At 44.7% G+C, this 17,920-nt stretch overlaps 2 long non-coding RNA genes across 3 annotated transcripts in view; one reads left to right on the top strand and one right to left on the bottom strand.

The window, feature by feature from the left end:
• The window catches only part of LOC139016145 (uncharacterized), a 28,565-nt gene extending 25,246 nt beyond the window's left edge, over positions 1–3,319 (bottom strand). For both annotated transcript variants that reach the window (XR_011472631.1, XR_011472629.1), the window contains exon 1: positions 3,064–3,319. This is a non-coding gene — a long non-coding RNA (uncharacterized lncRNA). The remainder of the gene's footprint in view (positions 1–3,063) is intronic.
• A 104-nt stretch (positions 3,320–3,423) lies between these two features.
• LOC139016766 (uncharacterized) lies at positions 3,424–17,108 on the top strand. The gene is made up of 4 exons (XR_011472715.1): positions 3,424–3,497; positions 10,230–10,285; positions 14,215–14,321; positions 16,984–17,108. It is a non-coding gene; the product is annotated as an uncharacterized lncRNA (long non-coding RNA).
• Positions 17,109–17,920: the final 812 nt, after the last annotated feature.

Raw genomic sequence — 17,920 nt, 5'->3', positions numbered from 1 at the left:
TGGAGAAAGTGGCCGCCTTGGCTAAGGGATACATTTAGACCTCTCAACGCCACATATAAGCAAAACATGGCACAGAGGCTATACAACAAGGATTGTCTAATGAGGATGAGATTTTCAATATGAATAAAGGGTAAATGAATAGGGACAATTTGGAATTCTTATCTGAAGTGGTTAGGTGGTGTTCTAGGCAGAGTGCAAGGGCCTCTAGTTCCTACGTGGTTAATTAGTTTGCTGATGTTGTTCTCTTGATGCCTGCTTAAGTTACCTCCCAAAGATCCTTACTGAGAATGAAAGCAAGTGTTTTTCTCTGGGTTGACCAGTGACCCAGAAAATACATAGTGTGTTTAAGGCACAGCCTGGGAATGGGGATCAGTGAGGTGTGGGGAATCCAGGAGGTGAGGAGAAACAAATGGGATCGTCCTGGAGACTCATTTCCCATCCCCTTTCAGTAGCTCACCAGATCGCTAGCTCAGCAGGTACCAGCACGTAATGGAAAAAGAGCCCCCTGTTCTGATGAGATAATTTTTTTTCATCCAACAGCTTTCATGGTGGTGGTATAGATGTCCCTGCCTCACCTTCCCTATAAGTGTGATGCATTCCATGCAGGCTCCCTCTCCACAGGACCTGTAGCCATACGACACATGGTCCAACTAAGTCTGGCCTAATCCCCTTCTATGGAAACATAGGGATTGAGTAAATTCTGCTTTGTTCTTTTAAATTGCTTAAAAGATATGTGAAAAATGTGAGAGAGATAAGGGAAAGAAGAGGGAGAAAGAAACATCAACATGAGAGCAATACATTGATTGCATGGCCCCAGCCTCGTATTGAGCCTGCAACCCAGGCGTTTGCCCTGACCAGGAATCCAACATACAACTTTTTGAGTACAGGAGAACATACAAGCCCCAGAGCCACTCTGGCCAGGGCTCTGTTATTTTGATTGGAAGTCCCTCTTCCCCCAAATAAGCAACACTATATTGACACATGTGTCCTCTTTACATGCTGGGTTCAAGGAATTTTATGCCCACAAAAATCTATAGGATGTTAGCGTGGCTGATATTATACGGAGCAAGACTTAGAGCATGGAGTCAAGTCCCCAACCATTATAAGGGCATCATTCGTTAATATAAGAGCTCAAAGGGTCTCAAGTCTGTCTCACTGAACCCCTGTATCACAGTGTATTAGGCGTTAATTCCTCCTCATATGAACCTGTCTATATCTTCTTATGGATTTGCGTGTATATACATAGACTCTGGAAAGACACACAAAGACTGGTGATGTTAGGTGTTTTGGGTGAAGAAATTGGATGGCTGTTGGACAGAAGTGGAAGAGTGACTTCTGTACTCTTTGCATTTTTCTTATTTAAAAATTGTGGTAAAATGCCCATACTATAATAGTGACCATCTTAACCCTTTTAAAAACTGTATTTTTGGTTGATTTCAGAGAGGAATGGAGAGGGAGAGATAGAAACATCAGTGAAGAGAGAATCAGTGATCAGCTGCCTCCTGCACACACCCTAGTGGGGATTGAGCCCACAACCCACGCATGTGCCTTCACTGGGCATTGAACTGAGACCTCCTGATTCATAGACTTTCAACCACTGAGCCACACTGACCCGGCCCATCTTAACAATCTTTTAGTGTACACGTCTGTGACATTGAGTACATTCACAGTGTTGTGCAATGATCACCACCATCCATCTCCAGAACATTTTCATCTTGCAAAACGGAAACTCTACCCATGCCTGCTCTCCAGCCCCTGGCAACCACCACTCTCCTTTCTAGTCCTGTGAATTCGACCACTCTGACACCTTATACAAATGGGATCATATGGTATTTGCCTTGTTGTCTTTGACTTTCTTCACATAGCATAGTTTCCTCCAAGTTCATATTGTAGCAAGTGGGGGCACTGAATAATATTCCAGTGTATATACCATATTTTGTTTATTCTGTCCTCCCTTGTTACCTTTGCTTCTACCTTTTTGCTATTGTGAAGAATGTTGCTATGAATATGGGGGTACCAATATCTCTTCGAGATCCTTGTATCTTTACATTTTTAAAGCATATGAATGTGCTGCTTATTTGAAAAAAAAAAAAACCCACAATAAATTAAAAATCCCGAGTAAAATACAAATCAATAGGAATGAAAGTTGTATTTTTTTCTCCCCCATCCTCGTCAGAAGCCCCTAGGCAGCCCTTGAGCCTCCCAAGGATCATTTTACTTGGGGGTCAGGGTGGAGCCTGGAAGTACAAAAAGGGTTTGTCTCCCCCCCCCCCCCAACCACCCTTGTAGGGTAACAGCTGGGGACCCTAAGGGGCCTGCACTGAGGGTCCAGTGCTGCATTGTCCTTGCCTGCCTGCTGCCCACCCTCCTGCCAGACCATTGGCCTGGACACATTCCTGTGCGCTGCCTGCTGCACTGCCAGTGACTCAAGGCCCAGGAAACCTGGGAATGCCTGGCCTTGCCCTGGAGTCCTGCAGCTGCTGGTTTTCTCATTTAGAAACTCCTTTGCTTCCTCTGCTCCAAACAGCCCCAGCGTTGGAGGGAAAGAGGTTTAGAACAGAAACCAAGGCTTCCCACAATTGGTTCTGACAGTTTTATCTCCCACGTAAGTCAAGGCAGATAGATATTCCCCCTTTACCCAGTGGTCTTGTTATAACATCTATCACAATGTATCAGGTCACCTTCTAAAAACCTTTCAATGCATATCACTGCAGACTTTATCCAAGTGTCTATGCGCCTTTCATAATCTGGCTGCTGGCTTCCTATTGTACCTGGTCCGCTCCACTCTGCACCTCACCCCACTGAACATTTCAGTTCTCCAGCTACGAGAAGCGCCTTCGGCTCCTCTACTGCCCTGGGCACTCCCCCACCGAGCACCTTTGCACTTGGCTGGGCACTACGCCTGTCCTGCTCTCCGTGGCTGGTGCCTCTCAGATGTCATCTTCTTGGAGACCCTTCCCTCCCACACGTCCAGTAAGCCCTCCAGTCACTCCAGTCACCACCCGCCCGCCTCACCTCACTCTGCCTGTCATGACTTTCACCTAATTTATAACCCAGGGTTACCTTGTCGGTGTGTATCACCCGACTTCTGTATGGCTCTGCTCTGCAGCGGGGGTGGGGCTGGGGTGGGAGTAGGCGGGTGGTGGGAGCGCTGAGGGGACCCGCGCGGGGATGACCCCGCGCGGACCAGCGCTTGACGGCACGGCCAAAGGATTACATCTTTAGTGGTCATTTCTCAGAGTCAGGAAGTGGAAACATTTCTAAAAATTCAGCAGTTAGTGCTAACTCCCTAGCACTCCATAGTCTGTTTTGGGAAGAATGAATCTGCAGGCTAAGAATCCCGGAGTGGGCGGGGCCAAGGAGAGGTCAGGTGCCGAGCTGGCCCCGCCCCTCGCACAGCCTGGCGCAGGCGCAGTGCCGCTGGCTACTCAAGGGTCTGCGCGGAACCCTTCAAGGTGGAAGGCGGGAGTCCGTGCCCTTTGCGAATCCGACCGCCAGTAAGAAAATCATGGCGGTTTGGGAGCTGAGCCCAGGGTGGAGGGAGGATGGAGACACAGCTTCCGGGCGACGGGGCGCCCCGGAGTCCAGCCTCTGCACCTCAGCCGCCTCAGGTCCTAAGAGCGGGGCCCTTGCTCGCAGGCACTGATTTTCGAGAGAGAACTTTCCACAGCAGCTCCTCGTTCTTCTCGAATGTTAGGATTTCAGACAAAACTGGTTCATGAAATGACCCCTCGGCAGGTGCCTTGGGGAAGAGGCGGGAAGGGGCGGTTTTGTTTTCCGGGCTGACATTTCACTTAAATGTCCGGGGACCACCCACAGCGTCCTCGGGTGCTCCCAGCCTGGCCTCCCCGCTGCAGGGCCGCCCGGCTCCCGTGCCTTCATGGAGGGTCCTGCTCTTCAGCCAGGGATGCCCACGGAGCCCAAGGCCTGAGACCAGAGCAGCTTTCCCCGAAATCTCCAGTGAAGGGGCCCAGGTGCACACTCCCAGCTCCACCGCAGGAAGCACTGAACTCAGGGTAACAGGCTGCCATTTGCAGGGCTTACAGAACGCCTGCGGATGCCTCCCTACACCCTGCCGCTGGGTCCGGTTTTATTGTGATTACTCTTGTTATTAGATAAAGAAACGTAAACTCAGGAGGGTGAAGGGACTTACTTAAGGTTCATGACAATACCGGTGGAAGCTCGAGGTCACACCCAAATTTAATGATGTTAAAGCCCCATGTCATTTTATGCTGCCCCTTAATTTAAGAAATGTTCCCAGGAAGAATCTTGCTTGCATTTACTATTATGTGGTTTTAAGATATGTATGCTTGACAAAATTTCTCATGCGTTACAACCCAAAGGATGCTTTATCATCACTCCCAAACTGCCTATTCAGAACTCCCTTCAGTTCCCAGAAAAAATGTTTAAACATTCTTTATTTTTATTTTTTTAAAATATATTTTATTGATTTTTTACAGAGAGGAAGGGAGAGAAATAGAGAGTTAGAAACATCGATGAGAGAGAAACATCGATCAGCTGCCTCCTGTACATCCCCCACTGGGGATGTGCCCGCAACCCAGGGACATGCCCTTGACCGGAATGGAACCTGGGACCTTTCAGTCCGCAGGCCAACGCTCTATCCACTGAGCCAAACCGGTTTTGGCTGTTTAAACATTCTTTAATGCATTGTAGAAACATTATTCCATTTAAGTGCTGTCCAATTTTACTTTCACAGAGCCCCAGAAGTATAGTTAATTACCAGGTATGTGCCTCAATTCAACCATCATTCTTTTTTCATGGACCATTTCATTATTATTAGCCATGACTTTTTAAAAAAATCTTTATTGTTGAAAGTATATCCTCCTTTTCCCCCCATTGACCCCTTTCAGTCCTCCCCCGCCCCCACCTCAGGCCTTTACCACACTATTGTCTCTGTCCATGGGTTATGCATATACGCATGCAAGTTCTTTGGTTGATGTCTTCCCACCTACCCAATCTCTCATGGACCATTTTGATTCCTCTGAATGAATGAGTGAGGCTTAGATTTCCCAAACTTTTCATGTTATAATTATGTCTTCATAAGCTTCTCTGATTGACTTCATGATCTGGCTTTTTATTGACCTTGCTGCCTATTCTTACCCATGTTCCTTTCCTCATTGACTTCACCTCTACTGAATCTGAGAACTCTCCTCAGATATGACTCAGGTAGACCACCTTCACTTGTGTCCCCTGCTCACCACCTTCTTCAATCCTGTCACTGAAAAGATGATCAGCAGACATTAATTTGCAGACGCCAATCTACCTCTTTCAAGCCTGTAGCCATTTCACACAGCTATTCAGATGTTACAGGTACTTGAAAGATCAGGAAACAGTTACTTGGTATCTGTTGTAATACATTTCTTCCCCTCTCAATTGGACATTAAGACCTATTCATAGCATAAGCTTTAGGTTTTGAGATTTTCACAACATAAAGCCCATCACTGATAGAGTAATGAAGGAAATGTTCCACATGTTAATATATAGTTGAGAAAAGAGAGCATTGTAGATTTATTTTTTTTAATTCAGGGCCTTAAGTATTAGTGATTATTTGTACCTTTATGTTTTTGGCAAGTACACATGATTAAACTCTTTATAAATTCAGAAAATGAATAATGTCTTAAAATCAAGGAAAGCCCTAAGGCATCAGAGAGATTGTTTTTTTTTCAGTATCATGAAGGAAAATGGTTGCCAGCAAGCAGTGTGGCCAGGTTATCCAAGGAGACAACTGTCTCTGCTCCCCAGGGACCAGCTTCGGAAGCTTCCTTGCTGTCCAGAGCTGCTTCACTGATTCACTGTACAGGCTGGCTTTCCCTGCAGCAGTCAGCATTTAAAAATTTGTCTTCAGCCCTGCTTGTCAGCAGTCAGCTTCAGTTGGATAAAGTAATTTCATTTTCATATTTGCTCATTTCATTCATTCACTCAATCAACAGACTATCAATCTCCTATCATATGCCAAGAACTGTGTTAGGTTCTGGAGATGAAAAAATAAGATAATGGTTCCTTCTAGCACTTGAAGAGCTTACAAACTAGTGATAGAGGAAGATGTACCAATAACTCAATAAAAATAATGCTTTGACTTTATTTGTATTATTGGAATTTTATAAATCCATTCATGTACACAAAGTGCTCACATAACCATGCTGGTATGTTCTGCAACTTTTAAGTGAAATGATGTAAAACAAAAACAATTTTACCATATAGATTAATTAATAAGATAAGAGTTAAGTTCCTGTGGACATTAGGACACAACAAAATGATGTTGAATTTGAGGACCTGCGGTACATTAAAAATTGAAATACACCTTTAAGGAAAGTCTAGGGATATGAGAAATCCACATGAATGTGTAAGTTATTTAGAGAGTTAACACTGAAGATTTGCATTCTGAAAACAGCTTTGAATCTTAGATGCAGATGACCTTTGTTTTAGTTGCTTATAAAATTTATGCAGAGGTATCTTCTAACAGGGGTTAGTAACTTGGGGAGGGGAGTGCTGCAAATTAAGATCCTATTGGTGGGAGGTCCATTTTTTCTGTTCTTCATGCTATAGTCTGAAACAGGAGCTACAGGATGGGATGACTAAAACAATTTACTTCCTCTGGGTACCCATAACCCTATATTGGCATAGGCATGGCTTTCTAAGTTGTTCCATCATCATTTTCACCACCAGGGTTCAGTGCAACTTTTCAGTTAGCCAGGGCCCCTAGAAATGGTGCCGAAAAGTACTGTGGCTTAAAATATAATACTTATAGTTTACTATGAACTTATTGCTTAAAATGTATCCTATTTAATATTCACAATCACTATGAAATTCATAAATTTCAGGTGTATTAAAAATAGGTCTCTGTGTCAGATTTGTGGTATTCTTTTGTTTAGATGAAATCTTTATTGTTCAGATTATTACAGTTGTTCCTCTTTTTTCCCCCCATAGCTCTCCTCCACCCAGTTCCCACCCCACCCTCTTCCCCTTCCTGTACCCCCACACCCCTTTCTCCCCAAGATTTGTCAGTCCACTCTCTTTCTATGCCCTTGGTTCTATTATATGCACCAGTTTACGCTGTTCATCAGATTTTTTATTCACTTGATTTTTAGATTCACTTATTGATAGATGTGTATTTGCTGTTCATAATTTTTATCTTTTCCTTTTTCTTCTTCTTCCTCTTCTTAAAGAATACCTTTCAGTATTTCATATAATACTGGTTTGGTGGTGATGAACTCCTTTAGCTTTTTCTTATCTGTGAAGCTCTTTATCTGACCTTCAATTCTGAATGTTAGCTTTGCTGGATAAAGTAATCTTGGTTGTATGTTCTTGGCATTCATCACTTTGAATATTTCTTGCCACTCCCTTCTGGCCTGCATAGTTTCTGTTGAGAAATCAGCTGACAGTCGTATGGGTATCCCCCTTGTAGGTGACTGGCTGTTTTTTTCTTGCTGCTTTTAAGATTCTCTCTTTGTCTTTTGCCCTTGGCATTTTAATTATGATGTGTCTTGGTGTGTCCTTGTTGGATTCCTTTTATTTGGGGTTCTCTGTGCATCCTGGACTTGTAAGTCTATTTCTTTCACCAGGTAGGGGAAGTTTTCTGTCATTATTTCTTCAAATAGGTTTTCAATATCTTGCTCTCTCTCATCTTCTGGCACCCCTATAATTCGGATGTTGGTACGCTTGAAGCTGTCCCAGAGGCTCCTTACACTATCTTCGTATTTTTGGATTCTTTTTGCTTTTCTGGCTGGGTATTTTTTTAAAAATATATTTTATTGATTTTTTTACAGAGAGGAAGGGAGAGAGATAGAGAGTCAGAAACATCGATGAGAGAGAAACATCGATCAGCTGCCTCCTGCACACCCCCCACTGGGGATGTGTCCGCAACCCAGGTACATGCCCTCAACCAGAATTGAACCTGGGACCCTTCAGTCAGCAGGCCGACGCTCTATCCACTGAGCCAAACTAGTTTCGGCTGGTTCGGTATTTTTTGCTTCTTTGTATTTCAAATCTTTGACTTGATTCTTGGGATCCTCTTGTCTGCTGTTGGATCTTTGTATATTATTCTTTATTTCAGTCAGTGTATGCTTAATTTCTAGTTGGTCTTTTTTCATATCCTCTTACTAAATTTATCGGCGGTTTCTAGAAAATTCTTGACAAACCTTAATACTATGGTTTTGAACTCTATATCCAGTCGTTGGCTTTCCTTCATTTCAGTCATTTGTGACCTGTTTCTTTGTCTCCACATTTTGGCTGCTTCCCTGTGTTGATAGAGTGGCTTTGTGTGCTAGGTGTCCTATAGGGACCAGTGGCTCAGCCTCCCCAATTACCTGAGGTGGACACTGTTGGTGCAGCCCTTTGTGAGCTTTGTGCACAGTCTTGTTGTAGTTATGCCTTGATTGTTGTAGGTATCACTGGGAGGAATTGACCTCCAGACCAATTGGCTGTGAGAATCAGCTGTGTCTGCAGTGGGAGAACTTCTGTGCTGAAGACACCCTTCTGGGGCAAGACTTGCTTCAGTGGGGCTTTGGTGCTCATTGAGTCTGCCCCCTGAGTGTGTCCCTTATGGATCTGAGGAGTTGTAATCTGGATGGTCTCACTCTGACCACTGGGTACACTGGCTCTTGGATCTAAGGTGGTTTAATTTAGCCTCTGCCTGAGGCTACCCGACAGGAGCTATGAAGATATCTGCAGATTCCCCTTCCTTGTTTGGGGTTTGGAGGTGCCCAGATGAGTCCCAGCTGTGAAGCAATGCAAGCTGCTGTGGGGCCTTGGGCCTTCTCTTGGAAGTTCTGGGTCTGTCTGTCCCAGCTGCAGTTGTTAGATAATGTTCATATTGCAAAGGGCCAGGGCATTCATATGCAAAAGCCTCTGCAGCAGCTTGGGTGGGGTGGGGTCTCAGGGAAACAACAGGGTGGAGCAAGCAGCTATGGCTGATCCTCAGCCCTGCGCTAAGGCCCGCCCCCCCCCCTCTGTGTCCCGGTAATTGCTGCAGGCACCCCTGAGAGAAAGCCGCCCTCGAGTTCTGAGTTCTGCCTGCTGCCAGACAGTCCAGGTTCTCCCTGTATGAGTCTAGGTCCCCAGAGACTCACCTGGAACTGGAGTTCAGAGCAGTAGGGGGCTTGTGACTCCCTCCTGCCAGCCCTTGCCGTGTGTGCCTCTGTACCTCTGCACTTTACCTCCGTACCTCCTCTGAGTCTCAGTGTGCTTTTCTCTTTTTTTCAAGTTGTAGTATTTCCACTCAGCCAGCTTTCCTGTGGTTCTGGATGATGTCCTTTTGTCTTTTAGTTGTTTTTTGAATTTGTTGTGGGAGGCAGCAATTTCCAGTGTTTACCTATGCCAGCATCTTGGTTTCTCCAGATTTGTGATATTCTTATGTCTATGTCTTTTGTCCTATGGTTCATCTTGGCATCAGACATAGGACAGTTCAACATGAGGCCCTTGACCTAAACAGCTCCCAGTGCTAACTAAGAACTGGCAATTTACTACATTGTTTTCAGTGATTGTTCAAAAGGAATCATCAAGGTAAACTTTGTGGATTTTCTTTGGCTAACTCCGTGGTTGGCAAACTGCAGCTCACGAGCCACATGCGGCTCTTTGGCCCCTTGAGTGTGGCTCTTCCACAAAATACCACGTGTGGGTGTGCATTTACAGTGCGATTGAAACTTTGTGGCCCATGCGCAAAAGTCAGTTTTGGGCCTGGGCGAGTCTATTTTGAAGAAGTACTGTTGATATTTGGTTCTGTTGACTAATTAGTTTGCTGACCAATGAACTAACTAGACTCCTTTCAACATTGAAATTCTAGACTTTAGAGACAAGAATAGACCTGGGTTGTGGGGAGGAGATGTGAAAGGCCTGTAAGTGGAAGTATCTGAGTATTGGACTGCCAGCTAGAATTCATAATAATTTCATAGACTTGGGTGATGCTGTCCATAATTTTCTCCGGTATTTCTATGGTACTTATAAAAACAATTGTTTATGTCTAGTAATGCATCTGCAAGTCTTCTTTGATTTTGAAGCCGCAGAACACCTCAACTGATAGCTGGGATTGTTGGAATTTAGTTTTTATTTCTAATAACAAAACATTTTGAAGTCTACATTGAGACTCTGGGAAGGACCTTTACTTCAAAATCCTTACAGCTTCAGGATCTTTCTGACCTTGAAGAAAGGGAAAATGAAGGTATTGTGGTTGCACCACTTCAGAAGCAAAGCTGAAGTTCTGTGCTTTACAGGTGGTGTCATCCTGAGTGCAGGAATCTCGGAGTTGGCATGGCCGAGGAGCGTTTGGGTAAGCTGGAGGAGGGTCTGTTTCTGGAGTGTGTTTGGGTAGTAGGGACCTCTCTTTTTTTCTTTGATTTAAAACTCATCTTTTCAAATACATCATCAAGTTCTCCCATTGTTAAACCACTAACCCTCTGAGCAGAATTTTTCTGCCTTTCAACACCGGTTTTTTGCTTGCATGTTTTTGTTTTTTAATTTTAAGCAATACCTGAAAGAACCATTAACTTTAAAATTTTAGAGATGACTTCTTGCTAGGATGCTTGGAGGAGGGAAATTTTGGTTAAGGTTTTGCTTCAAATACTGATCTTGTGTAGCCTTCCATTAAAATTACCTTCCAAAGATTTAAATACTCTCATGAAAATATTCAGTCCTTTGCCTCTTATAGAGGGGCTAGAGGAGAAAGAGTCAAATGTAAATAGGATATTCTGATCAGTACTGAGTTTTTTCCCTAAAATCTATAGCACTTTGGCTTAGGGTTTTAAGTCAGAGGCAGGGCTGTTTGTGGATGGAGTGGATTAACTGCTGCCCTGGCCTGCTTGGGTTGCATAAGTTCCTCCCCCCGCCCTCCCCCATCCCCTGCAATACCCTCGAGATCTCTTGGCATCAAAGGGTCAGGAGGGGGACACCTTTGAGGCCTCCCCTGCCTTCCTCTCCAAGCTTTAAAGGGAGACAAGGAGGGAGGCCCTGATGAGATATATGCCACAGTACAGAGCCGCCTGGGTTACCTATAGTACCCCCCACACCCCCATCCTATCCCAACCTCACTGCATGCCCTATAGTGGTCCCTTCATGGGCTCAGTCTCTTCTAGGCTCCTTGGAGACATAGCTCCCTTGACTGACCATGCTAAACCCATTGTTAGTTCTGGTCACATAGCCAGAGATAAGAAAAGTCTGAAGTTGATCCAGAGGGACCTCAGCAATTTCGATGGGCCTTCTACCTGCACAAATTTCTGCAGGCCTGCACCTCCTGCCTGGCCCCAGCACCTCCCCACTCAGCTCTCCCTTTTTCCTTGCCTGCACTCCCATTGGAGGGGCCAGCAGGGGCAGACCACTCATGCAGCCCCCAGCTCCAGCTCTGTCTGTGCCCTACATGGTAGATGCCCATATGCTGCACCCACGGGGAGAGGTGCTCTGCTCCAGGCACCTAGGCAACAGCCGGGGCAAGTGGGCTGTTGCCCAGGCTGAGGTGGTGCCCAAGATGGGGCTAAGCTTGCCCAAGGGTAGTAGCCAGAGGAAGCCCCCCACCCTCACCCCCATCCCCAGCCCCAATCAGGTAAATGTGTATATGTGGGTATGCTTTGGAAGTGAAAACTTTCTAGGGGTGGTTTAACATATTCCAAAAGCACATAAGGAAATGTGATAGGTGGATTTGAGTCCTGATGTACTGTCAGGGGAAGTTATTCTGATACTAGTAGCCCATCCTGCGATATCGTGTGCAGTAGTCCACCTGCTGCTGCTGCGGGCTCCGGGGGGAACCGAGGTGCACCACAGGGAGCTGCGAAGCTTCCACAAGAGGCTGAATCGAGCCACCAGCGCTCACAGGAGCCGGGAGGGACTCGCGCCAATTCTGCGGGAGGCCAGAGGGAGCCTTGCTGCTTCCACGGGATGCGGGCCCACAGTCTCCTCTCCAGGCTTGTGCTCCATTGCAGAGGCTGCCAGCGAGCCCTGTCCTTGTCTGTGTCCGCTCTGGCTCCAGGGGGCCGGCCCAAGTCCAGCACGACGGCTTGCCAGCCCTCCTGTCTCTGTCTCCATATTAGCTCAGGCCTCACCTGTGCGCACAACCTCCTGGTGTATGGTCATGACCCGTTATGGTGTCCTGGCCTAATTTGCATATTTCCTCTTTCTCTCTCTCTCTCTCTCTCTCTCTCTCTCTCTCTCTCTATATATATATATATATATATATATATATATATATATATCCCATGTAATAAAAATCTACTATGCAAATTGTCTCCTTGACCAGAAGTTCAACCAGGGGGTGGGGCCGGCTGGCTACCTGCCATAACCTACTTTTAGTTAAAAAGTTTTAATTTCAAACCATTCTTTGTGGTTACTTCAAGTCAGCATGGCTTAGTTTGTTGAACTTTGTCCCATGCATCAGGAGGTGAGGGCAAATGCCCAGTTTCAAATTCAATTCTAGTAGGAGAGCTGGCCGTAGGCATCTAGTCTCTCTCTCTCTCTCTCTCTCTCTCTCTCTCTCTCTCTGTGTCTCTGTGAAATCCAGAACTAAAAAAAATAATCAAGCATTTTTATTAAACACACAACAAAAATCCCTTCCTAACTGTTGGCCAGCTATCAAGGAGTTGCTGGAGATAACGAAGAATGTGTGAGCAGTAACTGCCTATGACTTCCCTCCTCAGGACTTTATTTCTGGAAACGTACTGGTGGGGCCACTGCTCCATTCACTTGTCCTGCCTCAGCCTCTGTGGACCCCACTGCGGGTCATGTGTGTGTTCCTCCGCTCCCTCCAGCTCAGCCCAGCACCAAACCTACCTACTTACTTCTGTGTCCAACACAGATCCTTTGACGCATGATTCCAAGTGAATGTACTGGTTCCTCTACTCCTGCAAAGAGAGGAGAGTCATTACTACATCACATTAAGTCAGTGAGAGTTAAATGCCTGAGTGAGTGAAAGAAATTCTGAGTGAATAAGATTTAATAATAGACCTAAATGACCACAGATAACTGCTGGTGGCTTAGCAATCTGAGATGCAGAATGGTGCCAACCACACAGAGGACAATAGCACAGCGTCCCCTAGTGGAGCAGTGGGACTGGGAAACAGGACAGCATGTTTTGTGGCAGGAGAAACAAGGGAAACGCAGAATTCATATTTATCTGTTTTCTAGGAGGGCTTTTTCTGGAGAAAGCAGCCGCCTTGGCTAAGGGATACATTTAGACCTCTCAATGCCACATACAAGCAAAACATGGCACAGACGCTACATGACAAGGATTGTCTAACGAGGATGAGATTTTCTATAAGAATAAAGGGTAAATGGGGACAATTTGGAATTCTTATCTGAAATGGTTAGGTGGGATTCTAGGCAGAGTGCAAGGGCCTCCAATTCCTATGTGGTTAATTAGTTTTCGGATGCTGTTCTCTTGGTGCCTGCCCAAGTTGCCTCCCAAAGTTCCTTACTGAGAATGAAAGCAAGTGTTTTTCTCTGTGTTGACCAGTGAGCCAGCAAATACATAGTGTGCTTAAGGCACAGCCTGGGAATGGGGATCAGTGAGTGTGGGGAATCCAGGAGGTGAGGAACAACAAATGGGATCGTCCTGGAGACTCATTTCCTGACCCCTTTCAGTGGCTCACCAGATCGCTAGCTCAGCAGGTACCAGCACATAATGGAAAAAGAACCCCCTTTTCCAATGAGATAATTTCTTTCATCCAACAGCTTTCATGGTGGTGGTATAGATGTCCCTGCCTCACCTTGCCTATAAGCATGATGCATTCCATGCAGGCTCCCTCTCCACAGGACCTGTAGCCATGGGACACATGGTCCAACTAAGTCTGGCCTAATCCTCTTCTATGGAAGCACCGGGAGGTGGCTGAGGTGGGGACCTAGATGATGCACGGCGGAGGGGACAGCAGTCACAGGAGGTAGCTGCTGCCAGCTCCTCCCCTACATTCCCCCCAACCAGGCACTGAGCTCCTGGGGCCATTAGGCAGTGATGGCGAACCTGTTGAGCTCTGTGTGTCAGCATTTTGAAAAACCCTAAATAACTCTGGTGCCAAGTCACATATAGAAATTTTTTGATATTTGCAACCATAGTAAAACAAAGATTTATATTTTTGATATTTATTTGATATATTTAAATGCCATTTAACAAAGAAAAATCAACCAAAAAAACGAGTTCTTGTGTCATAGGTGTGCCTCACTGCCGTAAGGGGCTCCATGGCTCAGATCCAAATAGTGTGTGTTGTACGTTGACCACAGATGGAGAAGAGGGGAAGATGGTGAGGAAGAGGAGGAGAGGACGAGGAAGAGGCCGACTCAGCCAGTGACTGCAGGGAAAGCAGCTTCAGGAGGCACAGCGCCTACAGGTACCCACCCAGCCCATGGCTGAGGGCTCTTGCCCACCTCCTCTGCCCTCACCCGAGCTCTCCCAAACCCGAACCCCAACCTCCACTCCCCCGACTGAGGAGAAATGCCAGGGCACATCGAGTGACACTCACACACAATAGAAACAAACACAACACAACACAACAGCACACCTACATCTACCAGAGGACAGAGCAAATTGTTCATGGAGGTTGCCTTGTTTCAGTTTGCAGGCCACATACTGGCTCGCTCTTTCTCTGCCCCCAGCCCTCCCATTTTCCTCTTTAATGCTGTTCTCTTGGTGCCTGCCCAAGTTACCTCCCAAAGTTCCTTACTGAGAATGAAAACAAGTGTTTTTCTCTGTGTTGACCAGTGAGCCGGCAAATACATAGTGTGTTTAAGGCACAGCCTGGGAATGAATCAGGTGAATTATCACATTTGTTTTGGCTTTGCTTGCAGTGTCTCCATGAGGCAGGACCAAAACTTTGGCACATGGATCCATTGCATTCATTTTTTCTCCCCTTGTGTTGGTTTGGTATTTTGGGATGAAAGAAGCCTCTTGTTTTGCAAACCTCTCTGTGTTTCTAATGTGGTTTCCTTTAGGTTTATATTATATATCTGTTCTTTAAAAGGGACTTAAGGATTTAGAGAGGTTGTCTCCCTCCCTGTTCCCTCTTTTTCTCTCTCCCTCTCCCTCACTCTCTCCCTCTCCCTCTCTCCTCTTTCTTACACACACACACACACACACACACACACACACACACACTCCCCTTTGCACGCCTAGCTGTGTGGTTTTAAAATTATGTTGAGGAAATGGATCAGTTTGGGTTATGTCAACCTAAGAAATATTCAAACGTGTAAGAACTTTTGTGAGTTTATTTGAGCCAAACTGACAATTGCTGGGAAGCAGAATCTCAAAGGATTGAGAAAATGCTCCAGAGAATGGCAGTTTCTCACCTTATTTGATACATTACAATCCAAATAAGACTTACATGTATTAAATCCATTGGTGATAGAATAAAAAGTAAAATGATAGACACATACTTCTTTTTTAAAAATATATTTTATTAATTTTTTTATATATATATTTTTATTGATATTTTACAGAGAGGAAGGGAGAGAGATAGAGACTTAGAAACATCGATGCGAGAGAAACATCGATCAACTGCCTCCTGCACATCTCCCACTGGGGATGTGCCCGCAACCCAGGTACATGCCCCTGACCGGAATCGAACCCGGGACCCTTCAGTCCGCAGGCCGACGCTCTATCCACTGAGCCAAACCTGTTAGAGCGGCACATATTTCTTTTACATAGGTGGGTACAAGATAGTTAATAGTGAGCAACTAGTTCAATAACAGTGAGGGCATTTGTGGTCTCCCTTCTAATGTGGTATCTGTGCTTTGAGGGGTCTAGAAAAAGGAAATTATTTTGAGATTCCAAAGGAATGTTATGGTAGATGCAAAAAGACAACATACAGGCTTAGTAAGGTGAAAATTGAACTTAGTCAGGTAAGATTCTAGCCTAGAACGTGACTACTGCTTTTAGTTTTAAATTCAGCCCTAGCCAGTTTGGCTCTGGGATAGAGCGCTGACTTGTGGACTGAAGGGTCCGGGTTTCATTCCCGGTCAGGGCACCTGTCCATATTGTAGGCAACTAATCAATGGTTCTCTCTCATCCTTGATGTTCCTCTCTCCCTCTCTCCTTCTCTGTCTGAAATCAATAAAAATATATATTTTTTAAACAGTTTTAATTTCAGATCATCCTTTGTGGTTATTTTAAGTCTCTGAGTTAGTAAGGCTGCCACACAGGCAGGGGAAGAAGACCACGGCCCCAGCACCGCTCGGTATACAATGTTTCATTTTAGCTTGCCATTGTACACTCAATCTTTAACTTAAGGATCAATATAAGTCTTTGTAAATTTAGTTGGCATTACTAAATTATTTTCTTAATGATTTTTATCCAATTAGAGTCTTAATCGGAAATAACTTTGTCCCCTCAACCCCAGGCAAGTCCTTGCTGGCTTTATGCTTAAAATTCCAAAAAATATAGGAGAGGTCAGAGAGTTGTTGGCTGGCTTACCAGAACTCATTGGAAAATGCAACCAGACTTTGTCAAAAATAAAATAAGGTGGCAGAGAACTATGGGCTCTTTGAATGAACCGGAATTACAGCAAATTTCAAGAGCTTGCTTTCAATGGCATTTGTGGCTATGAGTTGGTTTATTACTTTCACATCAGTGGTTCTTTAATAAATAGTATAAGAGTAAACAAATAACAAAAATTATGTTTTCTTATTCATTTATTTCCCAGAAAAACAAGCCACTTGATCTTTGAATTTGTTAGCTGTTTTCAGTTGATTTTTTTAAGTCTCTGCCTTAAATGGTTTTGTTAGTGTAAGCATGTCAAACTTGCAGCCGGCAGGCCGCACATGCCTCATTCCCGCCAGCCACGAGTTTGACATGCTTCCTCTAGGGGAGTGTTCTTTCTTGCTGTTTTATGGCTAGCCAGCATTCCCATGGGCATAGACATCATTAATTAGTCAGAACAATAATACTTATACTATGATGTAGATTTTCCCAGCCAACAAGAAAGGATTTTGGAATTTTCAGTTATCTGGAGCTTGATTTGAGTTTCTGATTTTTCTTTCATCATTTTTTCCTTGTAGATGGAGTCCTAGAACATAATTTCATTTTTTTAATTAACTGACCTTATCTGGGGCTCTTCAAGTTCTTCGTCTCTGGTGGATTATGGATCAACTGCCTGGGGTGGTTGGAAATACACAGATTTTATCCTGACAGCTTCACACTGTGAATTAATTGTGGGGTCTGACTGAGAGATGTCCCTTTATAAAGGTAATAAGTAGCCTGGCTGCATCAACCTATGAATGATCAGATCATGGTTTTATTTCCCATCAGGGCACATGCCCAAGTTGTAGGCTCGATCCCCAGTATAGGGTGTGCAGGAGGCAGCCAGTCAATGATTCTCTCTCATCATTGATGTGTCTATCTCTCTTCCCCTCTCCCTTCCTTTTGGAAATCAACAAAAAATATTTTTTAAAAAGGTAATAATTCTTTCAATTCTCTAAAGATTAAGGAAAGTTATTTATGTATATGCTATTTTCAGTTAGCTTTATATTAATCCAGAGACCTGAGAAGATTTCTCAACCCACTCATCACTGAAGTTCAAAACCATTCCTGAAGGGTAGTTGGAGTCTGTATTAGTTTTATAGGTCCAGTGTAACCAAGAACCACAAACTTAGCTTAAACAACATAATATTATTCTCTCACTCTTTGGGTGTATAGAAGTCCAAAATTGAAATGTTACGGTCCAATCTTTATGTCCCTCCCAACCTAAATTCATATGTTGAAACCCAATGACCAATGCAATGGTATGATTTCATTTGGCAAGTAATTAGGGTTAGATGAGACCATAAGGTGAAGCCCTCATGAATGGGAATAGTGCCCTTGTAAGGGTCATGAAGAGCTTGCTTCCTCTCTGTCTACTCTCCATGTGAGGATGCCGTGTGTTATCAGCCGTGTACTGTAGGCAACTGATATATTTCTCTCTCATATGGATGTTTCTCTCTTTCTCCCCTCTCCCTA

The sequence above is a fragment of the Myotis yumanensis genome, unplaced genomic scaffold, assembly GCF_028538775.1.
Source record: "Myotis yumanensis isolate MYYU_CA2020_CCGP unplaced genomic scaffold, mMyoYum1.0.hap1 SCAF_9, whole genome shotgun sequence".
Taxonomy (NCBI): Eukaryota; Metazoa; Chordata; class Mammalia; order Chiroptera; family Vespertilionidae; genus Myotis; species Myotis yumanensis.
This window is presented reverse-complemented; position numbering and strand designations above follow the sequence as displayed.